At 39.9% G+C, this 23,097-nt stretch overlaps 1 pseudogene; it reads right to left on the bottom strand.

Moving 5' to 3' along the window:
- Positions 1-21,427: 21,427 nt before the first annotated feature.
- On the bottom strand, positions 21,428-22,843 carry LOC114214755 (large ribosomal subunit protein uL2 pseudogene; annotated as a pseudogene).
- Positions 22,844-23,097: the final 254 nt, after the last annotated feature.

Below are 23,097 nucleotides of genomic sequence, written 5' to 3'. Positions count from 1 at the left end.
TTACATGTACAGATATATAAATAATTACACACATACATATACATATGTATATACTTTTCTTCTATAAATGGTACAAATGGTACCCTACTTATCCTTATTATATGCTTTGCTTTATCCCTAACAATATATTTTGGAGACTGTTTTATATTATTATATTATACATTAATACTTTCATGTTATAATTAATTAATATGTAATATAAATTATATATTAGAAAGGTGCTTCATTCTTTATAAAGTTCGGCAGGTGCTTGACAAATGTTTGGAGCTAGGTGGTTGTCTGACTGGATAATCTAAGGGGTGCTATGCAGATGGATGCGCATGGAATGCCCTCATCCATGTATTGAGAAAAATAGCAAAGGTGAAAGACATGGTGCTCAATCAAGAGGCCACAAGTCATCCTAAGACTTAGCTCTGGCCACAGATAATCCTTGACATCTTCCTGTGACCTTTCTAAGTCAGGTCCTCTCATATCCAGGCCTTCAACCTTTTTTCAAGGCCACAGTCCATTTCTGCCTCTCTGTTCACCAACTAGTTCGGGTGGTACTTATCTAATCTCCCCAGTGGTCAGGCTTGGGGTAAGCAGCATATCTTCTGTTCTTTTTCTTGAGTCTATGCCTGGTACTCTTGGGTATTCCCTGCTGGTTCTCAAAAATTTCTTTTAGAAGCAAAAACTGGCCCAAAGCAAATATTGCTTTTGTCTTTGCATTTCTACTATACCTAGCTCTTCTCAAGGTGGTACGGATGTCTCTGATAGGGAAGAGTCACATAGACGGAAGTGCAGAAAAGAAAAGCACAAAAATCAATATTTCTGTTAATAAAAATTAAAGTGACAAAGAGAGACTAGAGGTTGCCTCTGGCTGGGAGTGGGAGAAAGGATCTACTGCAAAGGGGCACAGGAAGTGTTTTCAGGAGATGGGACTGAACTGTTCTGTACCTGGATTGTGGTGGTGGTTATGCAATGGTACACAGTTACCAAAATTCACAAAATTGTACACTTAACATGGGTGGACTTTATTGTATATAAGTTATACCCCCTCAAAAAAAGCTGAGGTAAAAAAGCACTACCTTTTAAATACCTTGTTGTTGTGTCTCTTGGTCTTGCTTTTATACTGCTTCCTCTAATATGTTCTTAATTTGAATTTGAATTGATTCCATCTTAGTAAGTCAACAATTATTTAAACTTCTGTCTTGTTACTTCACTAAGAAGCCCAAGAGCCTCTCCCATAGTAGTCAGGTGTTAGCTACCACGAAATACAATTATTTTTCAAATATGGTCTAGGACAGAGCCTTTTTTTGTATTACATAATTTATAATTTCTTTCTGGGAAGAAATTAGCTTTCCCCCTGATAACATACTTAAGCAATTTTCTGATGAACTTTGATACGATTAAGACTTGTTTGGCAAATCCAAATATTTTCTCATAAAATAACTAGTTACTTTTTATAAATGATACGAATAAGTTTCTCATACCTTTCAGAGGACTACAAAACTCAGGCTTCCCTTGTCAGCATTAGGGATGGACAAGGGCTTTGTGGAAAACTGCAGAACCAGCCTTCGAGGAGGGGTTGGCCAACACTGCCATTGAGGAAAGTCATGTCAGTCCTGCCACTAAAATCAGGGTAGACCAGGAGGAGGGGCCGTGACAGTGGGAGGTGGGAGGAAGATCCGGGAGGAAGGTGAGGAAGCTTCAGTAAGAAGGGAGGAGAGTTGGGGGCCAGCAGCCCCCGTCCAGTGGATGTTTTTATGTTAGAGATGCACGTGGGCTGTTGAGGCAGTTGGTGGGTGGCTGCCTGTGACCATGGCAGACCCTCAAAGAATCCAGTGCCATCAACACTCATGTAACTAGAATCTCTGCTCTCGCTGCTCTACACCAACTTCATACGCAGGGCAAATGGTTTCTTTCTCAAATTCAACTTTTGTCAGTCTTTCCTGCACCCAAGTTAGTGTGGTGGTTTTCAAATTGCCCTCAAGGGACTCTAAAGGTTTCTCAGAGCTCCCCTGGGGCCTGGAGGCAAGGGTGAGAGGAAATGGGGGAAGGGGAAAGAACAGTTAGCTACCCATAAAGGCTTTGCCTCTGCTCTTTGCTTCAACCAGAGTGGTGTGGCTAAGTACGGAGAAGAGGGAGTTCTCTGAAAGAATTCTTTTCAGAAGGAGGGCTCTATTCTTATGAAACAATTTCCTTGTCCAGGCCTTTGGGGGAGAAAGCTGTGACTCTGTGATCTGGGTGTTGTTGGCTGGCATCTTGGCTTGAGAAAAGCAGTTTTTATTCTGCATTCAGAGAGAAGGGGAGACAGTTCAGCTAGCCAGGTGTCAAGAGAGCCAGGCTGTACTTTATGATGAGACCACTTTCTGTGACTTTGAACCTCAAACTTGCAAAAATTTGACCCAACTTAAAAAATGCTTGGTAGGAGTGGATTTTTTTTTCTTTCTTTTTTGAGTGGGAGCTCATTGTCAGAGTTTCATGCCTGAACTGCTGTGTAGCAAAATAGAGTGGACAGAAGGGAATAAAAAGAGTGAGCCCTTTAGGGCTCAGCCAACCTCCTGGGGGAGGCATAGAGTTTCTTCCTCTCCAAACTGGATCTCTTTGGCTGGGGAGTTCCCAGTTCCCATCTGGATTGCATGTATTTGGGGTTTCATGTGGGATTCTTTCCCCTGCCCACACTTTTTTTTTAAATTGAAGCACAATTTATATGTGGCAAGAAGCACACGTTTTTAGTGCATAGCTCAATAATACGTGCCTAAATTTTCACAGTTGTATACACCCATATAATGTTATAGAATATTTTCATCATCCCAGAAAGTTCCTTCACATCCCTTCCCAGTTACTACAGTCTGTTCAACCAGTATTTTTCTAGTTTTTAAATTTCATATAAGTGGACTCATACTGTAGATTTTCTTTTTTAAAATTTAAATTCAATTTAGTTAACATATAATGTATTAGTTTCAGCGGTAGAATTTAGTGATTCATCAGTTACATATAACGCCCAATGCTCATTACATAACATGCCCCCCTTAATGCCCATCACCTAATTATCCCTTCCCCCTACCCACCCACCCTCCAGCATCCCTCAGTTTGTTCTCTATAGTTGAGTCTCTTCTGGTTGCCTCCCTCTCTGTTTTTATCTTATCTTATTTTTCCTTCCCTTTTCCTATATTCATCTGTTTTGTTTCTTAAATTCCACATATGAGGGAAATCTCATACTATAGATATTCTTTTGTGTTTGACTTCTTTTGTTCAGCAAAATGATTTTGACATTCACCCATGTTGTTGCTTTTATCAAATGGTTTGCTCCTTTATTTCTGTATGGTATTTCATTGTATGAATACGCCATGTTTTTTTATTCTACTGATGGGCATTTCTATTTTGGGCTATTTTGAATAAATCTACTATAAATAAGTCATTTCTCTTGAGTGTATACCTAGGAGTGGAAATCCTGGGATATAAGGAAGGTGTATGTTTAACTTTATTAGAAACTGCCAAATAATACCATTTTAAACTCCTGTCAACAATTCATGAAAGTTCTGGTTTCACCATCCACTTCAAAAATTGGTGTCGTTATGTTAGTCTTTTTCATTTTAGCCATTTCTGTGGATATATGTAGTGTATCTTCCGGTGATTTTCATTTACATCTCCTTGATGAGTAATAATTTTTAGCACCTTTTCATGTGCTTGTCGATCACGTGGATATTTTGTTTTTTAAATTTTTTACTTTAATTCCAGTTAGTTAACATAGAGTGTTATATTAGTTTCGTGTGTACAATATAGTGATTCAACAGTTCCATACATCACCCAATATGCATCATGACAAGTGCACGCCTTAGTACTATTTTAGCCATACCCCCCCCACCTCCCTTCTGGTAAACCATCAGTTTGTTCTCTATAATTAGGAATCTGTTTCTTGATTTGTCTCTCTCTCCCTTTTTCCCCCCTTGCTCATTTGTTTTGTTTCTTAAATTCCACATATGAGTGAAATCATATGGTATTTTCTTTCTCTGACTGACTTATTTTGCTTAGCACAATACTCTCGAGCTCCATCCATGTTGTTGCAAATGGAAAGGTTTCATTCCTTTGTATGGCTGAATAATATTCCATCATATATGTATATATATATGATGGAGAAAGGGGATACACACACACACACACACACACACACACACACCACATCTTCTTTATCCATTCATCAGTCAGCGGACACTGGGCTACTTCCATATGCCTTTGAATTAGTGCTTTTGTATTCTTTGGGTAAATACCCAGTAGTACTATTACTACTATGATTGTAGGGTAGTTCCCTTTTTAACTTTTTGAGGGACCTCCATACTGTATTCCCAAGTAGCTACACCAGTTTACATTCCCACCAACAGCACATGAGAGTTCCCCTTTCTCCACATCCTTGCCAACACCTGTTGTTTCCTGTGTTGGTAATTTTAGCCATTCTGACTGGTGTGAGGTGATATCTCATTGTAGTTTTGATTTGCATTTCCCTCATGGTAAGTGATAATGAACATCTTTTCATGTGTCTGTTGGCATCCGTATGTCTTCTTTGGAGAAATGTCTGTTCATGTCTTCTGCCCATTTTTTAATTGGATTATGTGTTTTTTGAATGTTGAGTTGTATAAGTTCTGTGTACATTTTGGATACTAGCCCTTTATCTGATATGTCATTTGCAAATATCTTCTCCCATTCTGTAGGTTGCCTTTTAGTTTTGTTGATTGTTTCCTTTGCTGTGCAGAAGCTTTTTATTTTTAGATGGTCCCAGTAGTTTATTTTTGCTTTTGTTTCCCTTGCCTTAGGAGACATATCAAGAAAAAAAGTTGCTACAGCTGATGGCAAAAAGGTTTCTGCTTGTCCTCTCCTCTAGGATTTTTACAGTTTTCTATCTCACATTTAGGTCTTTCATCTGTTTTGTATGTGATGTAAGAATCATTTGGATATTTTCTTTCATGAAGTCTCTCTTCAAGTCTTGTCCCCCCCCCCCTTTTTTTCTGTATGGAAAAGTTCTTTATGTATTTTGGATGTGAGTTCTTCATAACACATGTATATATATATTCCAAATTTTCTCCCAGTCTGTAGCTTGTCTTTTTACTTTCATAAGGGATGTTTTTTGGTGAGTGGAAGTTTTCAGTTTTGATGAAGTCCATTTTTTTTATGGTTATTGCCTGTGACATGTTTAAAAAATATTCACCGACATTAAGGTTCAGGAATATATCTTCCTATATTTTCTTTTAGACACTTTATGGTTTTAGCTTTTACATTTAAGTGTATGATCCATCTCGAATTTATTTTTGTACGGTATGTGAAAGAAGTCAAATTTCCTTTGTTTTTCTTTACAGATAGCTAGTTGCTCCAATACCACTTATTGGGGAAAAAAATCCATCCTTCTTTCACATTGAATTTTATCAACACCTTTGTTGCAAATAAGTTGACTATGTAAATGTGGGTCTATGCACTTATTATTTAGTGCATTTCCCCCTGAGGGCCTGGTGAGCCAAGAGAAAGGGGAAAGGCAGCAAATATCAGGTATCTTGCCAAGGAAGTCTAGATCCAAAGAATAAGATATGTGGAAGGAAATGGTATATGGTTGTTAACTTTGTCCTTCTCTTGCCCCTAAGAACAATGTTCCTATTGTGTATATAGGTCTGCTGTTGGTAAAGGCATTAAATACCATGCTTGTAACCAGTTATGTGGACTTAAGAAGTGCCGTAGCCAAAATTGTGTGGCTCTCAGATTTCCATCCCTCCCCCAATCCCCTTAGATGTTACTGTACTCACCTATTTTCCCTATCTCATCTATTAAAACTTACTCCTACAAAAGAATCTGCAAATCTTTCACAAAAAAGTATAGGTGACTAACAAAAATCACCCATAAGTATTGACATTTTGGCTGAGATGAAGAAATATAATGGTGAAGTTTTATGCATGTGAGAAACAAATACATTTTGGGAAGTAGAGTGTTCATAGTGTCTATTATCACATCAGTGTGGTGATCACCTATCTTGTTTACATGTTAAAACTGGTGTTTCCTTGTTTCAAAAACTTATTCTGACTTTGTTAGACCCCTTGTGTTTCTTCTACCACCATCCTTCCTCAGGGACCCATCTCTAACCATTCCAAAATCTAAAGTTGGCAAAAGTTGCTCACAAGGAAGGAAGTAGTTTTATATTATGGAAAAAACAATGTTGGATTAAATAATTTTAGAGAATAGTTGAAAACTTAACAAAAAATGTATCTAACTGTCCCCAGGTGTTTATATTTACTTACATTTTCTCTAGATTATAAACTCTATTTAAATATACAATTTAGTGATTGGTAAGTGTCTGCATTAAATCTTCTTTAATGGTTCTTACAGCTTTGTTGAGGTATAATTGACAAAATTATAATATATTTAATGTGTACATCACAATGATTTAATGTACATATACACTGTGAAAGCATTCTCACAGAGGTAATGAATACATCCCTCTATCCATCACCTCAGATAGTTACCTTTGTGTGTGTGACAACATTTAAGTTCTACTCTCTTAGCAATTTTCAGTTATATAATACAAAATTGTCAACTAGTTACCATGTTATTCATTAGATCCTCAGATCTTATTCATATTATAATTGAAAATTTATAGCCTTTTACCAGCCTTTCCCTATTTTCTCCAGTCTCAGTTTCTAGCAACCATCATTTTAAAAAAAAAAGATTTATTTATTTTAGAGAGAGGAGAGAGAGAGAGAGAGCAGGTGGGGGCAGAGGGAGAGAGAGAATCTCAAGCAGACTGACCACTGAGTGTGGAGCCCAACTCAGGGGCCCGATCCCACAACCCTGAGATCATGACCTGACCCAAAATCAAAAGCTGGATACTTAACCAACTGAGCCACCCAGATGCCCCATCTAGCAACCATCATTTTACTGTTTCTATGAGTTAGACTTTTTTTTTTTTTAGATTCCACATATAAGTGATACTGTGCAGTATTTGTCTTTCTCTGTTTGGCTTATTTCATTTAGCACAATGTCCTCCAAATTCATCCATGTGCAGGGTTTCCTTCTTTTTAAAGGCAGAATAATATTCCTTGGTGTGTGTGTGTGTGTGTGTGTGTGTGTGTGTGTGTGTGTGTGTGTGTGTGTGTGTTCACATTTTCTTTGTCCATTCAGTTGTCAACAGACACTTAGATTGATTCCATACTTCAGCTATTGTGAATATTGCTGCAATGAACATGGGAACATAGATAGCTCTTTGAGACAGTGATTTGTTTTCTTTGGATATATATCTAGAAGTTGGACTGCAGAATGTTATGGTAGTTCTATTTTTAATTTCCTGAAGAATCTCCTACTGTTTTCCATAGTGGCTGAAGCAGTTTACCTTCCTACCAACTGTACAGGGTTACTTTTCTTCACATCCTAGCCAGCATTTGTTATCTCTTCTCTTTTTTCCCTCAGCTTTATTGAGATATTATTGACATACAATATTGTGTAAGTTTAAGGTGTGATGATTTGACATATGTACATATTTCAAAATGAATATCACAGTAAGTTTAACACAACCATTACCTCACATAGTTACTTCTTTTTTGTGGTGAGCATTTTAAACATTCACTCTCAGCAACTTTCAAGTATACAATAGAGTACTATTAACTATAGTCACCATGTTGTACATTACATTCCCAGAACTTATTAATCTCATAACTGGAAGTTTATACCTTTTAACTATTTTCATCCATCCACTCCTTCCCCCAGCAACCACCAATTCTGTTTCTATGAGTTCCATTTTATTAAGATTACACATATATTGTCTTTCTCTGTCTGACTTATTTCACTTAGCATAATGCCCTTGAAATCCATCCATGTTGTTATAAATAGCAGGATTTCCTTCTTTTTGTATGGCTGAATTATAATCTATCGTATCTCTTGTCTTTAAAAAAAATTTTTTTTAAATAAGCTTTATGCCCAACGTGGGACTTGAACTCATGACCCCAAGATCAGGAGTCACATGCTCTACTGACTGAGCCAGCCAGGTACTCCTCTTGTTTTTTTGATAGTAGACATCCTAATAGGTGTGAGATGATCTCATTATAGTTTTGATTTGCATTTCTCTCATGATTTGTGATCTTGAGTACCTTTTCAAGTACCCGTTGGCTATTTGTATGTCTTCTTTGGAAAAATGTTTATTCAGGTCATTTGCCCGTTTTTAAAATGGGTTGTTTTTTTGCTATTGAGTTGTATGAGTTCCTTGTATATTTTGGATATTAGCTCCTTATTGGATGTGTGTTTGCAAATATTTTCTCCCATCCTACAGGTTACCTTTTCATTTTGATAATGATGTCCTTTGCTGTGCAGAAGCCTTTTAGTTCGATGCAGTCTTATTTATTTTTGCTTTTTTAACATTTACTTTTGGTGTGAAATCTAAAAAAATCATCACTCTAACCAGTGTCAAGGAGTTTATCCCCTATGTTTTCTTCTGGAAGTTTTACAGTTTCAGGTCTTATGTTCAAGTCTTTAATCCATTTTGAGTTGACTTTTATACATGGTGTGAGATAGGGGTCCAATTTCATTCTTTTGCATGTGGCTCTCCAGTTTTTCCAACACCATTTATTGAAGAGACTATTTTTCCCCATTGTATATTTTGGCTCCTTTGTCAGAAATTAATTGATCATGTACATTTGAAACTAATATTATAGTGTATGTTAAATTTAAATAAAACTGGAATTTAAATAAAAACTTAAAAATTAATTGACCATATATGTATGGGTTTATTTCTGAGCTCTCTATTCTGTTCCATCGACGTGTGTGTCTGTTTTTATGCCAATACCATACCGTTTTGATTATTAGCCTTGCAATGTAGTCTTTAATTAGGATGTATGAGCAGCTTTTTCTTTTTCAAGATTGCTTTGGCTATTGGGGTCTTTTATGGTTCCATACAAATTTTAGGATAAAAAATGCAATTGGAATATATTTTTTAAAGATTTTATTTATTGATTGAGAGAGAGAACAAGAGTAGTGAGAGGGGGAGGGGTAGAGGGAGAAGGAGTAGTAGACTCCCAGCTGAGTGTTGAGCCCGATGTGGGGCTTGATCCCGGGACCTTGGGCCGCAGTCAGCCACTTAACCGACTGAGCCACCCAGGCACCCTGCCATTGGAATACTGATAGTGATTGCATTGAATCTGTAGATTACTTTGGATAGTATGGGCATTTTAACAATATTAATTCTTCCAGTCCATGGAAGCAGGATATCTTTCCATTGTGTCTTCCTCAATTTTTTTCATCAATGTTTTATACTTTTCAGGGCGCAGATCTTTCACTTCCTTGGTTAAATCAGTACCACAGTATTTTATTCTGTTTGATACTATTGTAAATGGGATTGTTTTCTTAATTTCTCTTTCTGAGAGTTCATTAGTAGTGTATAGAAATGTGACTGGTTTTTGTATATTGATGTTAAATCCTGCAACTTTTCTGAATTTGTTTATTAGTTGTAACACATTTTTTGATGGGATCTTCAGTTTTCTCTATATATCATATCATCTGCAAACAGAGACAATTTTACTTCTTTCATTCCAATTTGGATGCTCTTTTTCTTTTTTTTTTTTTACCCCTAATTGCTTTGGCTAGGACTTCCAGGACTATATTGAATAAAAATGATGAGAGTGGGCAACCTTGTCTTATTCCTGATCTTAGAGGGAAAGCTTTCAGCTTTCCAACATTAAGTATGATGTTAAATAATTATCATTAATTGAGCTGATAGTTATTCTTTTAAAAAGCAGAAGGTACAGGGATGCCTGGGTGGCTCAGTCAGTTAAACATCTGCCTTTGGCTCAGGTCATGATCCTGGAGTCCCAGGAATGAGTCCCAGGATTATCAGACTCCCTGCTCAGCGGAGACTCTTCTTCTCCTTCTACCTCTGCTCCTCCCCCTGCTCTCTCTCTCTTGCTTGCCCACTCACTCTCTCAAAAATAAATAAAATATTAAAAAAAAGTAGAAGGTACATATGAAAGCATTTCTTAGCCAATCACACCCTAATTATTAGATTCATGGCATTCTAGCTTCTTGGAATTTCCTGGACATCCCTAACTTCTCTGCCCATGGAAAATTCTTGAAACTGTGTGAAAAATCTTTCCGTTGCAAAAAGTAACAAAAATTCTAGCCAAGACAAGGCAAAGGAAAAAAAAATTCTGGCCACAGAGGTCTCTGGCTTTCCATTGGTGGTGGTGGACAGTAATGAGCAGAGAGTGAGATCCCTGTAGAGAGCAAGATGGAGTCACTAAAGTCAAGCAGGGGCCTGTGTCAAGCAATGACTCAAGCAGCTAAGGGCATTGCAGCTAACACCAGATATCGAAGAGACCAGCACCAGCTGATGACACACTCAGAACTGATAACTGGCAGAAATGGAAGAGGTCTGCAAAAGCCAAGATTGATTAAGTCCCTTTAAAAAGAGAAGATTTTTGCAAGTCATACTCCTCAGACACTGACCCCTCTGTGTCTGACCACTTCAGAAAGGGAGCTGCAGCCAAAGGCTCTGCCTGACTTTCAAAAAGAACAATTATCTTTCAGTGCTTGAACATAAGAAACAGTAAGGGCCAAGAGCTGATCCGTACCAGACCGAGGCCTTACATCAACTGCACGTTCACAGACTGATTTTGCATTTGGTTTCTTAACCTCCTATCCTCTGATTTATCTTGTTTGTTGTGACTTGTCTTGTGCTTTGCTTTGTGTGACATGTAAGAAGTTAAACAGGTGGTGAAATGTCATTGAGTTTAAAATCCTGAACCTACTTTATCATTATGTTAACTTTGCTTTATGACTAAATAAAGCGGACATTGTGGAGAGACACAACTCATGTGTGTGCCTTCACAGCATGTTCATGACATTCCCTAAAAGGTGAGTTCTGAACTTCATGAGTTAGAGGTGAGTATCTTGGGGTGGATCAGGCATGGAGATGCACTTGGGGCAGGGAAGCCTGGGTTGGTGCTATAAAGTGGCTTTTGACCCATATCTGCTTTTATGGTCCCTGACTTGGCTAACTTCAAAGAGGCTTATACAGGTGTGCTGAGACTGAAGGTGGGACTGATGCACTTAAAGCCAACAAGTCCGGGTGCCACTCTGGCCCCAGGGCACCCCTCTTGGTGCCAGGACATTAGGTGAGGTTGGGAACATAGTCTGGAGGGTTGTAGAAACAAGGTTGTCATCCTTCAAGAGTAAGTCTTTCAGGAACCTACAGTTTTTCTCGCTTCAAAAGTGAGTGTAACAGCAATCATTCTCCTCCTCCTTCTCCACAGGATAAAGGAACTGGTGATCTCAACAACCCCTGTGGCTTTTGGGTTGTCTCCAAACAATGCAGAAAAGCTTGTATGGCCGCAGGCATCATTCAGACTTTTGCTTAGTAGCCCAGTCTATGAGTTGGGTTACACGTTTGCTCTTTGAGTAAAGAGGGAAATGAATTGTAGGGTTCTACCCACCATGGATATTCATAAAATGAACCGGCAATACTGCAGTTGGCTCAGTCAATTTTTATGACTAATAATAAATGCCAGGGTGGAGTAATATTAAGCAATCAGTGTTGCTGCACCTCTCCCTAGGGAGAAAATGCTGCCCCTGCCCAAACATACACTGGGATCACAGGCATCTTCCAACATGACTTTGTGTCAGTTTACACCCTGGGAAAAATCGACTCATGCATACGCACAGGGCCGTGCTCTCAAAGGATTCTTGGGAAATGTTAAATTTATGAGTTTGGCTTTGTGGATTGTATGGCTGGGTTCAACTTAGCAGTACTTCCCAACATATGATCTGAATTCCCTGGGACGCTTCCTGAGCCCTATCTCACATTTATTAAATTAACAACCCATGGGGGTGAGCCTTAGAATTCACAATAATTCTTGTGTGTCCTAAATTTAGAGTCCTAGCAACTTATAATGTCGGTGTCCTGAGTTTATAGATGCGTTAGGGAGGTGCACAGTTGAAAATCTGGAAGAGCAGTTCATTGCTAGAAGGCAGCCATTTTTACAAAAGAGAAAACAAATGAAAACAGCCCAAGGAAAGAGTTAAAGCAAATGTTGGTAACATGTGGTATTCATATCAAGTTACATGCATGGGTTCTGGGTTCGTGTTGTGGAACATCCAGTGGGGGGCATGTGATGTGCCAGTGCTTAAAAGTGTTTGTCTTAGCCCTATGACCATGCCCCCAGTTGTAGCTGGGGATTCTGTGCCTGGGCAGGTGGAGCTTTTAATCAGAAGAGGACAGATGATCTGGGGCGCCTGGGTGGCTCAGTTGGTTAAGCGACTGCCTTCGGCTCAGGTCATGATCCTGGAGTCCCTGGATCGAGTCCCGCATCGGGCTCCCTGCTCAGCAGGGAGTCTGTTTCTCCCTCTGACCCTTCCCCCCGTCATGTGCTTTCTCTCTCTCTCATTCTCTCTCTCTCAAATAAATAAATAAAATCTTTAAAAAAAAAAGAGAAGAGGACAGATGATCCTTACAACACTACCATGTCATCTATCAAAAACCAAACTGATCAATATTTCTCCACAACCTGGGGAGTCCTTTTGCCTTCTGTGTCATTTCCATTTGTTTTTTGTGCCCTATAGATAACCAGTGTGTGGCTGGACCAGCCCTCCGGTTCTTTTTCTTTTTTTCAGCCTGTGGTTCTTATTATGATTGCAAGACACCCTCAGGAACAGTATACTTTTTTGGGGGAAAAAGTATACAATTTATTTATTCCAGTATCCTGGGAATTACATGACACATGTGGGGCCACACAGGAAAGTCACAGGGAGAGGTAGAGAGGGAGTATGAGGGAGTGCAAGCGTGTGCCTGGGGTTTTGCTTTTATTAAGGTTGAGTGTGAGGTTTGGGTCATTCTTTATTGGTGAATTTAAAACATAAGAGCAGGAATTTAAAGTGTGGTAAGAAAAAATAAATAACCCAAATGCTCAGTTGTTGAAACCAACCAAGATCTCTAAAACAGAGGACCTTTGGTGGGGGTGAGGGGTGGGAGGAGTGGCCTGGCTCTTTATTTAGTCCTGTGGCTGGCAATGAGTTTATTCAAGATAGCCATCTTTGAAGTGGATGCTTCTTTGAAGTGGATGTCCTGGCGATCAAACCTTCTGTCAGGCACTTGCATTACAAAAAAAGAAAAACCTACTTTGGGGCTTATACTGCACCATTTAACCTTTCCAGTGTTTCTTTTCCCTTGCATGGATCCAGCCACCCTGGGAAGGAAGGGAAGGTGGAGTTAAACTTTAAAACTCTTATATTACATTCATTGACATTTGGAAATACTATATTTTGATAGAGGGACCTTCTAAAGACTGAAATAGAATATTAGCAATATAAACCTTACATGAAACTGAATAAATGAGGTCTTGGCATAATACTTTTGAGACACTAGAAAACTCTAACTTTAAGGCTCAGTGCACAGAAATCCAGTAGTGATATTGCTATGAACCCCTCAAATATACTGGCAGTTATGATTTCACAAGGACTCTCAAATTCACCCTTCCTTGCTATTTCATGGGTGCCACTCCATCAAAGCTTTCATCACACCCTTACCAGATTATTGCTGACACTTTCTGGCTAGATCCCAGCCTTCTAGATCCTCCGGAAAACGAAACTCTTTCTCAAACCCTTAAAAAAAAATGTTGCTCCACAACTTGGGAACTTCCCATGGTTTATCCAGTCAATCACTTTGCCAGTAGGTTGTAACTCCTTCTGGTATCCATCTGCCTATTTGTGTCTCTCTAATGATAAAACACAATTTCACAGATGCAAGAATGGTAAGAGTCACATTTTTCTTTTCTTTCCCCTTTTCTTTCTACAGATAAGCAGGGCTTATATTTTCCAGATAAGTTGAGAAATATTTTCTGTATTTTCATACAGAAAATGGTTGTGCTTCAGAGAGACAAGCAGCTTACTGGCAAGAAAAGCAGGGTACCCCTGCCAACGGTGGGTAGCCAGAGCCTTGGCAATCTCTAACAACTATGGACAAGCCAGGGACCTGGCCAGAATTGAGAAACCTGGGAAACAACTAAAGTGGGTTTGAAGTTGCAAACAGAACCATTATTTGGCCCTGGTTATCTTTTTTATATACCTGTGTTTAAATATAATTCATACAACCCTAATCACAACCTTCGACTTTCTGTCTTGAACTGATTTTCTATTTTTATCCTGCAATATTCTAAAAAGGATTTGAATCAGCATGCCTAGGTGCTTCAAACACAGCAACAATATGAACTTGTACTGTATGTAATTGAGGAAATTGGGAATGGAGGAGAGAAGGAAAATAAGAGTAAGAAGGAAAAAAAAATTGAAACCAAGTTGTGGTTATTACACTAGATGTGGACTCTAAGATAGGGTTAGCTGTCAGAGGCAAGCTACAGATTTGGATTTTAAGGTCCTTGGAGCCAAAACAAAGAGGGAAACAAGATTAAACAATTCATGGAGGAGAGAATATAAAAACAAAACAGTTTCTTTTGATAAGCACAGCTATTCCCTGATGGCAAAGCCTGACAGACATTTCCTCTATAGTCCTACAAGGAGGAGAGATGGAAAGCAGTGACACAGCTGTCTTTAACATATCCCTATGGTAAATGCAAGTTGCACAAGACTTAGAAATCCTGTTTCTTATATACTGGCTGAAGGGCAGTTCAGCAAAAGCAATTTTGAATAGTAAAATGATCAACATGAAAATCCCTTGAGCTCACTTAATTCAAAGATAAAATCTAAAGTATCCAAAACACTAAATTAATTGAATCTCCTTTAGACATTCTTCCATAAACATTTCTCACAGATGGGCAGCTTTGACGGTCAGCTGGGCTTCAGATTCTCTGCTCTGCTGGCCAAGGACTGGTCCAGATGTTTTGACAGTTTGCTCAGTCACTCATCTAATCTGTTCTTATAAATGAGTTGTTTGGCAGTCTGTATGCCTGGTCTGAATTTAGGCCGAAGGCCTAGTAGTTTTATCTAAGCTGGTACACATATGAGGATGAGCCAAACAGAGATGAGGATGCTAGGTTACACAATTCCAGGGGCATTATTCACACTATATTCTAAAATGGAGCTCAAGTCTGTGGGATATTTTTACTAAGGATAGTTTTATTTTTCAGTAAAAATGTACATAATGGCGAGAAGGCTTTTATGAGATGAATTTAAATTCATCTAAGTTTTCAAAGGAGAGCTCACTGGAGGTAGAAAGTGTAGTGGTTAATACAATGGGCTTTGGAGTCAGAGATGCCTGGGTTCAAGAATCTGTCCAGTTCTGTAGCCCTGGGTGTGTGACTTCACCTTTTTGAGCACAAGTTTCATTGTCTGTGAAATATAAATAATAATAACTAACTACCTCACAGGGCTATGAAGGTTAAATAGAAAATGTATGTGGAGCATTTCACCCAGTGTCTGGCACATGTAGTGTTCCATAAATGGAAGCTAGTCGTATTTTCATTTACAGATATCCTTACATTTTACATCCTCAGCTGCATCTTTGAAGGATCTAGAAATATGAAGAAAGATGAAGAAAACAAAACAGATTGGAAGAATGCATTTGGGTTTTTGGATTAATTTTTAATATTTGAGGTTGGTGAGATTAAAAAGCCTCATCATTATAACCAAACCAGGCTAGGTAACTAAGTATTTTTTTCTTCTTTCTTTTTCTGATATAAAGTGTGGTCCTTAGTGGAGCTATTGGGTAGGTAATGCTGGATGGTCTCTTGGTTGCAGGGTCTACTTCTGATGACCCCTTTTGTCTTCTGGTTCTTTTCCTTCTGTGTCCCATGCCTGGTCCTCCCATTTCCCAACTTGGAAAGATGGGTGTCACTCCCCACTCTTTGCTCACTCTCAAGCCCCTCTTCAAGTAATCACCATCTCTGGTCAGTTACTATGGACTCCATCGACTTCTTTCCATCTGGATTGTACCACTCCCATTCGGGCCATGATTATGTCTCTCCTGAATAACTGCAATAGCTTCTCCAGTCTCCCCCCTTTGACCATGCTCCATCCTTATGCAACACACAAATATGTCTTCTAAAAAGCAAATCTGATCATATTGTTTTCTTAGTTAAAACCCTTCAATAGCATTCTGTTGTTCTCAGGATACAGTTGTCACTCTTTAACATGGCTTATAAGACCTTTCTGATTTGGTTCTTACTAAATTCTCCTAAGGCACCCTTCTCTTTGCCTCTTTCCTTATGCTGGGAACCCTTCTCTGTGCTTCCATTTGCCTGTCTGACTCCTCTTTATCACGCCTGTTACAGGCTACATTATGTCCCTCCTTCCAATTCATATGTTGAAGCCCTAATCCCCAGTACCTCAGAATGGGACTGTATTTGAAGATTGGGCCTTTAAAGATGTGATTAAGTTAAAATGAGGTCACGAGGGTGGTTTTTAATCCAATATGACTACTGTCCTTATAAGAAGAGGAAATTAGGATACAAACATACAGACAGAAGACCATGGAAAGACAAAGGGAGAAAATGACAACAGAAAAGCCAAGGAGGGAGGCCTTAGTAGAAATCAACCCTGCTGACACCTTGATCTCAAACTTCTCGCCTCCAAAATTGTGAGAAAACAAATTTCTGTTGGTTAAGCCATCCAGTCTGTGGTACTTTGCTCTGGCAGACCTAGCAAACTAATACAAGGCCTCAGCTGAAATGTTCTTTCCCATCCCATCCCCCCACCTGCCTCAGACATCTGTGTTTCTCTGTTACCTACTCCTGTAGCACTTTGTAATTTCTCTATCAGACCCTTTAAAACAGTGTATTAGAATGGCCTGTTTTTCTTTTCTTTTTTAAAAATTGTTTATTTTGCTTTTATGTTTTTGGTCTGTACTGTCTAAACCATGAGCTTCATAGGCAGGGACTGTGTCTGTTTTGTTCAAGATTTTTTTTTTTTAAGATTTTATTTATTTATTTGACAGAGAGAGACACAGCCACAGAAGGAACACAAGCAGGGGGAGTGGGAGAGGGAGAAGCAGGCTTCCCGCTGAGCAGGGAGCCAGATGTGGGGCTTGATCCCAGGACCCTGGGATCATGACCTGAGCTGAAGGCAGATGCTTAACGACTGAGCTGCCCAGGCGCCCCTTGTTTAAGATTTTATCCTTGGTGCCTCACATAGTCTTACACTTTTGGGCATTCAATAAATAGTTGAATGAAAGTAATGAATGAATTGAGGGTGATTAAAATTCTGGAGGTTAAACTAATGTTAATCAAAGGTCACCTAGACCTAGATACCCAGGATGTTATTTTTGAGTGTCAGAGTTGGTTAAAAGAATGTTAACCAGGGTATAGTTCTCAGCACAAAGATAGAAACCATCCCCTTTCTACCACTCTAGTTACAAAGCAATGCTAAAACCAAATGGAAGACAGTGGAAGATGACATCGCTGAATGAAGCAAACCACTTTATAATTCCAAATGGAGCTAAAGATAACTGATTCAGATATAAGAAGAAATATAAAGTGGCCTGTAGGTTGAAATCAGACCCAGATTCAGGGATGACGGGTGGGTTCTTATCCTTCACATTCATAATTCTTCACTAGGCATGCCTGGGTCAATTTCCAATCCTCCTTCTAAGTACCATTGCTCTTCCTCATCTAACCTGCAAGCCTATGTGAGTAGGTGGGGCTGTCAGACAGCCAGAGCAGAGCCTGGAGACAAAGGGTGGAGTCAGGAGTTATGAAGTAGCCAGACAAGGAGTCAGGACAAGTAGTCAGACCGGAATTTTACCCAACCGGTTCTTGATGACTCACTTAACCTGTGAACCAGGACATTGGAAACCTGTATGACATATTCAAGTTACTTCCTGGTTCTGCTGTCAACTGTGGGGAGATAGTACACTTGTAGTACAATCTCCTCTTTGGATCAGCAATTAGTGTACCTCTGATTTGCAAAATGTATTTACTAAACATATTAATATCTGAGAATTAAAAAAAAAAAACAAGTAGTGTATTTTCTATGGGATAGCCAAGAAATTTAATTATTGTAAAACATGTCTTTGGTGAGCAAAACAACTTAACCAGGGCTGAGATTATCTCAGCAGATGTTTCTTTTCTTTCTTATTCTTGTTGTTGAAGATCTCTGCTCTTATTTATTTATTTTTTTAAAAAGATTTTACTTATTTGAGAGAGAGTGAGCACACAAGGAGGAGAGGAGCAGAGGGAGAGGGACAAGCAGACGCTGTGCTGAGCACAGAGCCCAATGTGGGGCTCGATCCCATGACCCTGAGATCATGACCTGAGCTGAAATCAAGAGTTGGATGCTTTACTGACTGAGCCACCCAGGTGCCCCTGCTCTTATTTATTTTTAAAAATCCTTTTGTTGGGGCACCTGGGTGGCTCAGTCACGTAAGTGTCTGCCTTCAGTTCAGATCATGATCCCAGGGTCCTGGGATTGAGTCCCGAGTTGGGCTCCGTGCCCAGCAGGGGAGACTGCTTCTTCCTCTTCCTCTCCCTCTGCCCCTGCTCATGTGCTCTCTCTCTTGCTCACTCTCTCTCTCAAATAAATAAATAAAATCTTTAAAAAAAATCCTTTTGTTGAAGTATAGCATATAGGTGGTGCACAAATCATAAGCTCAAAAAATGCTTTTGGTTTTTCAAATAACATTATTTCTCTGATTATGAAATCAATATATGCACATTGTGGAGATACTTTAAAATATGGAAAGAAAATAATTATCGTTAACAATCCCACTCATGGAGTGCTTGGGTGGCTCAGTCGGTTAAGCGTCTGCCTTCAGCCCAGGTCATGATCCCAGGGTCCTGGGATTGAGCCCCGCATTGGGCTCCCTGCTCAGCGGGAAGCCTGCTTCTCCCTCTCCCACTCCCCCCGCTTGTGTTCCCTCTGTCGCTGTGTCTCTCTCTGTCAAATAAATAAATACAATCTTTAAAACAAAACAAAACAAAAAAAAAACAATCCCACTCATAATACAACCAGACAGGGATCCTTTTTAACATTCTGGTAAGGAAATTTCCAGCCTTTTTCTATAGGCTCTATTCAAATATGTACTTTATGAAATTGTAATTGCATAGTTTATACTGGGTTTACTATTTTTATTGTGACTTTTTCCCTATATCATCACATATTCTTCTACAGTTTGACATTTAACAGCTGCACAGAATTTTATCCTGTGATCTTACTCTATTTAAACAATTCTCTATTATTGAACATTTAGGTTGTTTTCAATTTTTGCTAATATAAATAATGCTGCATAAACATTGTTCTATATAAGCTCCTGCCCACATATATGATAAATCAATAAATGATTAGAGGATGTTACTATTCCCAATTTCCTTAGTGAAGATGATCAAATGCCCTGATTTTGTGTGTTGATTTAGTTTATGTTTTCAAGTCCTAGGATCCTTAGTATTATGGAAACACAGGGCCACAGCAGAGAAATACGCAAGTGAGGAAAGTGGTTAGAAGTAAAAGTGAATTTACCAACTTATTTCAATTGGGATGCTAATAACAGATACAATTTTTTTTAAAAGATTTTATTTATTTATTTATTTGACAGAGAGAGACACAGCAAGAGAGGGAACACAAGCAGGGGGAGTGGGAGAGGGAGAAGCAGGCTTCCCGTGGAACAGGAAGCCTGATGTGGGGCTCGATTCCAGGCCTCCCAGATCATGACCTGAGCCAAAGGCAGACGCTTAACGACTGAGCCACCCAGGCACCCCCAGATACAAAATTGTTTAAGAAAGATATCTGAGAACCTATGTAAATACTGAAAAATAAAAGTGTGGCCAGATAATATTTCAGGTACTTACCTATGTTTTTACTATTCTTATACTTTTCCCTGCCCATTCAAGCTAGTGGTCACCCTGTGCTTATCCATCTCTCAAAGAAGGGATGTTACATGTTAGAAAGCAGAAGTCTGAAAGGCTTTCTGGCTTCTAAGAGATTAAATTTTAGAATAGAGAGCAGGCAGGCAAGGAGTCCGTCTGAAATTGTAGTGAGACTTCAAAATATTGTCCTGGCTAAGGGGAAGGGAAGTGATCAATGAACAGAGATCTCTGGGGGCTTGGAACAAAGGAGGATGATAGCAAAACTTTAAAGAGGAAATAGTTTCAAGGTGCATTTGGGCATATGGATCCTACGCAGACTTGCAAAAGGATTCCTGTGCCTGGGTGTGAGGCAGGAGCAGAGAGGTATGCTTACCAGAATGGAAGGCATCTCCACTGTAAACTGGATACACTTGCGAGTTGGAAGCAGACTGTGACTCCTATTCCCCATCTTTGGCACCACATAATGTTCTGAAACAATGACATACCCAAAGTGAGTGAGGGAAAATAATTAAGCCAAAGAATTAAGGCTGTTTCCCTGTGAGATGAGAGCTCAAAACAGAAGCAGAAATTGAGAAAATCAAGTTCTATTTCTTTAATACTTGGGCTTATAGTTTGAGATTTATACCCACTATAATTTCTCTATTTTCTGTAAAAATTAATAAAATAAAAAAAATCCTAACGAGAGTACTAATGGGAAGCTATCATTCTCAGTTACACTGCTTCAAATTCAGATATATATTTTTATGAGGCATAAAGCTTTATGGGGGTAGAGTTGTAGGATGCAATTCATGCAAATTCTGATAGTATCATAGAGTTATTTAGAAATATCTGAAATTCCTTCATACTGTTTCAAAGGAATGAAGTAGTGATTTGGGCATTTTAGGAATTGATTTACAGTATTTAGAAACTTTAAATTTTTCTTGAGAACTTTAAAAGTAGACTTTAGTCTTTTATATTAACTTCCAGTGCAGATTAATGACGTCACACGTTTTACAATTCAGTAAAGTCAAATAGAGGCTTAGAGTCTCTAATGCTCTGGCTTAATCTAAGAGTTAAGGTTGTAGTATTTAGAGCATGATCTCTATTCTCTCCAGTTATCCTTCAAAAATCACATTTCTCATAACTGGATTTGTGATAAGGATTGGACAGAGAACACTGCAGGTTATATTATCTGGTAAATGCTCAGTGGGCAACTTCACTTTCAAGCCTTTTCACTTAATTTGATTGGCCAACTCTCAGGGGACTTTAATTATTCAAACATAAGTGACCTAATGCTTTAAAAGGAGGAGATTTGGAAGTGAGACAGAAATAGAGACAGATATGAGAGGCAGAGAGACAGATAAAATGAATGGATGAATGGGTAACTGCTTTTCTAGGGAGGTCTGAATTAGAGTCTTAGCTCTTCCTTGGTACCTGCGTGACCTATGCGACCCGGGGTAAGAAACTTCTAGGCCCGGATTCCTCATGTGCCCCAAGGGTGCTAATAGTCCCTAGTGACTTCAGAGGGTGGACAGGAACTTCCTTTTTTCTTCTGAGCCTCCTTAACAGAAATACTTCTATATGGGAGATGGGCCATTTTATAATCCCTGTCTCTTCCCAGAAGAAGTGGGTTGTTTTTTGTTGTCGTTATTTTTTCATTTTTTTTAAGTGGCAGAAAGATACTTTATTGAACCTCCCCAGTCCTAGTTCATGTTCTGCGTAGTCTTGGTTTCTCTGAGATGCCCAGTCCCCTGGGCAGCGATGAGACCCACTTTGCGGGGGAGGGGGGGCATCTTTGAAGATGGTATCAAGTTTGCCGATGTGCTGGTAGTTGCCACCTCTGAAGGGATGCTCCACAGGGTTCACGGCCACACCCCGCATGCGTGGCTAGCAATTCCTCTTCTCCTTATACTTGTGGTAGGCACAGTGTATTTCAGGATGGGCTTGTAAGTGCGGTCACCTCCGGCCATTACACGGGCCACAGCTCTATGGGCTGAGGAGATGACCTTCTTGGAGCCCGAGGGCAGCTTCACTTGGGTCTCCTTGGTCTCAGGTTGCGGTAGGTAACAAAGGCGTCGTTCGCGGAGGCTCGGGCCAGCTTGCCTCCATCGCAGGCTTCTCCTCCAGGCAACACAGGACAGGGCATCATGTTTTCAGGAATGGTGTCCATTGGAGGCATATGGCCGATGCTGAGCTGGGCCTTCTTGCCGCGGTACATGAACTAGCTAACGTGGATGCCCTCAGCCGTGAAGAAGAGCTCTGTTTCTTATGGGGTAGGTATGTTGGAGGACCCCCTTAGCACCACGACTGCCTCCCCCGCGGTGTGGATGACGTGCTTCCCGACGCCTTTGGCGTAACTGTGCGGCCGGCGACGTAGGTGCGCAGGCGCACACTGCCCTTTGGTGCTACATACGCATGCCCCGTGGGCTAGTGATTTTCTGATTCCTTGCGGGCACACGCTGCTTGGCGTGGCTCTGGGGGGTGCTTCAGGGTTATTCGTGGCCGCCCAGGCACCCCGCTACGGCCCAGGGATGATTGCTATTCCTCAGAAGTTTCGGGGCTTCTTTTAGTCATGTATGGATTTAAAGGCAGGTAGCTTCTTTCCTTCTCCATACAGTTTGAAGATATATTTTTTAAAGATTTTATTTATTTATTTGAGAGAGAAGGAGACAGACCACGGGGGGGGGGGGGGGGAGGCGGGGACAGGGGGAAGGAGGAAGCGGGAAGGGGTAAAGGGAGAGGGGGAGGGAGAAGCAGACTCTTGCTGAGAACGGAGCGGATCCTAGGACCCGGAGATCATGACCTGATCCGAAGTCAGGCTTGATGACTGAGCCACCCAGGCGCCCCCCAGTTTGACGATGTTTTGCACAGACTGACCCTACTGAGGGTTCCCTAAGTTTTGTTCTCGGAGCTATTGTAACCAGTTAGATGGTTATCGAGTTGATCATATCTGGTCTCATAGTCTTAGGTGCCAGGGGAGAAGGACAAATACAGGAATTCTTATTCCCTCTCATACTTTGGATTCTGACCAGGTGGAAGAAAGGACTGAGAGGAAGTCAAGTGGAGGTCATACCTGGAACTGGTAGTTCCACGAAGTAAATGGTAAGTTTGGCCACCATTATTTAGAGTTCGTGGAAAATTGTTGTTCTTTAATAGCAGAAAGGAGAAGTGAGGTTTTTGGAGGGCTTCCCGACTTGGAATTTTCAAGTATAAGCATCTGTAAGGCAGCGATCTTTAGATGTGTGAAGACAAGTCTGGGAATCTCTGTGGTAGAGGAGGAGGAGGACATGTAAAGTTTGAAAACCCACGATTGTATATACGTTTGGAACACCAAACATTACTATTTTAAATAATAGGAGCTTCATAAGAGAGC

The sequence above is a fragment of the Eumetopias jubatus genome, unplaced genomic scaffold (assembly GCF_037043125.1).
Source record: "Eumetopias jubatus isolate StellerSeaLion01/CBP00866 unplaced genomic scaffold, mEumJub1_p1.0 scaffold_1, whole genome shotgun sequence".
Lineage (NCBI taxonomy): Eukaryota > Metazoa > Chordata > Mammalia > Carnivora > Otariidae > Eumetopias > Eumetopias jubatus.
Note: the sequence above shows the minus strand (reverse complement) of the source record. Positions and strands in the feature narration are given on the sequence as shown.